This window comes from Geospiza fortis, unplaced genomic scaffold (genome assembly GCF_000277835.1).
Source record: "Geospiza fortis unplaced genomic scaffold, GeoFor_1.0 scaffold112, whole genome shotgun sequence".
In the NCBI taxonomy this organism is placed as follows: Eukaryota; Metazoa; Chordata; class Aves; order Passeriformes; family Thraupidae; genus Geospiza; species Geospiza fortis.
In genome coordinates, this window is record NW_005054298.1 from 19,622,186 (window position 1) to 19,625,195 (window position 3,010).

Here is a 3,010-nt window from a genome sequence, read left to right on the forward strand (position 1 = left end):
TTTATTTGAAAATACAGTAGGAAGTTACAAGTGATAATTATTTGTGTTTTGTTTCTGCCTAGTATTAAAGCAAAGGTTTGGGGCTGCCTGCTGCCATTTGAGAGTTTCAGATTCCAAGATGCCATCAGGACTATTGAATGGAAAAGCTGTACTTTTAAGGAATATCTTTTTCTGTTTCAAAGTAGTAATGGTCTGGAATGGTTTAAAATGTAACCTGCAGACATAAACAATGATATACTGGTAGGTGTTGCCCGTGTGCCTCATTTGAATGGCATTCTCTCTCAAACTGAATGGATACCACCACATTGCTATCCTTTGATTTTTCATTTCATCCTACTGGAATAGAAAATGTATTCTACAGGGTACTGCTCAAATGCATTCCCTGTCTCAGGGGTCTTAAAATTAAAGACAAGGCACTTGATCATATGAAATTCACGAAGGAGCACCTGACCAAATAGAGATCCATATAAAGAGACCACTATACTGAGTCATGCAAGCTCACTTACAGTGAGCAAGTGGCTTCTTTACTTACAACATACACAACACAGCAGCCTTTCTGGTTTGCATTCAATACTTCCTTTGAAAACTGCCTTCGGTAACTTGAAATGTGAAAGTAGCAGTGAAAATTCTCTATTTTGCATTCCTATGCCAGAAACAGTTTTGGGAATGTGTTAGGCAAAGTAGGTCAGTCAGTGCTGGGTAATGAGGACATGAGGAGAGCAATGACTGATGTGATGGTCATGGGAGGACTGATCAATTGGAGTAAACCAAAGACAGGGCAGTAGAGCTCAGTACTACATGGCTGATGCTGTCTGTGTTTGCCAAACTGCAAATCAAATTGAACCAAAAGACCATCAAAGAATAGTACCCTTTAATTACTAGCTGAGGAATCTCTCCTCAGGTAGGAGGCAAGTTGGGGAATAAGCAATCCTCTGTTCTCCTCACCACCATATACTTTCTGTCCTCCACATCCCTCTGCTCAACAGCTACTATCCTGTTCAGACTACTCACAAAGGAAGGCTCCTGATCCATGCCACACTTGCACCTCTGGAGTGCTACTTCAACTGGAGCTGCAATCTGCCTCCAAGCACCTACAGCCTTTCTCAGGGACCAAGGCAATTGCAGGGCACCTAAAGGTCCCACCATTTTCAGAGCCTGCTGGTGAGATGAGCAAATGAAGCACTGCCTATTGTTCCCAGCAGAAACAGCACAGACACCACTTATCTGAGGAAGCATCCTCACTGAACTTCTCATATCACTGCTTTAAAAATGGCAGGGGGAAAAGAGGTGGGGAGAAAAGGAAAAAAGAGAAAAAAAAATAGAAGGTTTGGGGAAAAAAATGGGAGCTCAGCCAAACTCCTCTTCAAGTCTTGAAAGAGGGAACAGGGCTTGGCTCTGAGCCACCAGGTACATGGACTAGTCTAGAGGGACACTATCTGCTGAAACTTATTCTATCTCCTTAATTTCCAAGAAAAAGTATTGTAAGGATCATAGTTTAGTAACACTGTACTCACCCTTTCAGGGTCTTTCTTGCCTGTGGAGATCTTTAAACCAGCAAAAGAAAAGATGAAAAAAAACCGAAACTGCAAACAAAGCCAGAGTCTAGATCAGAAAATTCATTACATATTCTATGACTTAAAAGTCAGAACCGCAGGAGATTAAGCTCTCTGTAACCTCAGGTTCAGTGGGAAGAAACACACCCTGCTAACCAAATCCTGCAATGTGCTGAGCCAGTATCAAAAACCTGGGGGCAGAGGCTGGACCTGCCAGCCTCAGGCTGCTGCTGCTGCCAACACACTCACATGTGCACTGCAGGTATCTCCCCTGCCAAGACATTCCAGGCTCTCAGCTCCACACATGCAAAGATGCCTTTTCTAACGCTTAAAAGAGACTGGTGTACTCAGCCATATCACTAAGCATGGCTAATCTGGGATACATGTGTGAGCACTCACACTTGTCTTGCTCCCACAGCAGCCAGGCATAGCACCCATACCCATCTTCCAAACAAAGCTGCCCAGACAAATCAGGTTTGTATAGCTGGCAGGCTCAGCTGTTCCAGGGCATTACTCTGACATAGCTCTCTTCACAGAAAACCAAGGCACATGTCTAACTGGACAGCAGGTTGTGGCAACAATAAAATAATGCATTATCCTATCTGATTTCCATGACTTAAAAGATTTCCCAACTTGCCATGCTTGCTGATGCCCTCTTAACATTTAGGGATTTGTGTCAACTGAGCTACAAAATTGATCTGTTGTTGTGGAGAATAAGCAAAGGATAGATCTGCAGAATGGTGCAAGGCTCCACTGACTTTTAGTTATGCTTATGCAACTCCACAGTTCCACAGCTGCTAATACTTAGCAGATGACCTGCATAAGTGCTAGACAAAAAAAAAAAAATCCTACTTCATCACTTAAAAAACAAGCTACCAAAACAAGAGTAATGCTTTTTTTCATGTGACATGATTTTCTTTTTTCTCCTCTGAACAGAATTCAAAAAAACGCAGCATAACGAATTCAGCATAACTTATAACTGAAGATCTGAATGGTGCCTTGTTCGTAGCATTTGGATTTGAAACACAGATGCAGTTAACTCACAGCTTAACTCCTTCCATGATACTCTCTAAAGTGCTGATCTGTGTTCTTCTTAGCTTCCAGATTTTTAGAAGTTTTCAAGTGATTTTTTTTTAAACAAAGAGAGATTCAAACTTGGATTCAGTGTACAGCTTCGTCTGCTATTTTCTTCTCTTAAAAAATATGAGATTAATTGTTGTGCAACTAACTGGGAATAACATCACTTTCTAAAAATTTCCTTTCCAACTCTTGTCTTTATTTCACCAAATTCTTTTCCAGATCAAATTTTCTAGGTTTCTGAAAAAGTCAATGCACTACATTTTTCTTTACTACTAAAACTCCCTATGAACATGACTGATAAGGGGGGAAAAAAAAGACATCTCTCAGCAGGTAAGTGTAGTCTGTTGCCAAATGATTTTAAAATAGTTGAGTAGGGA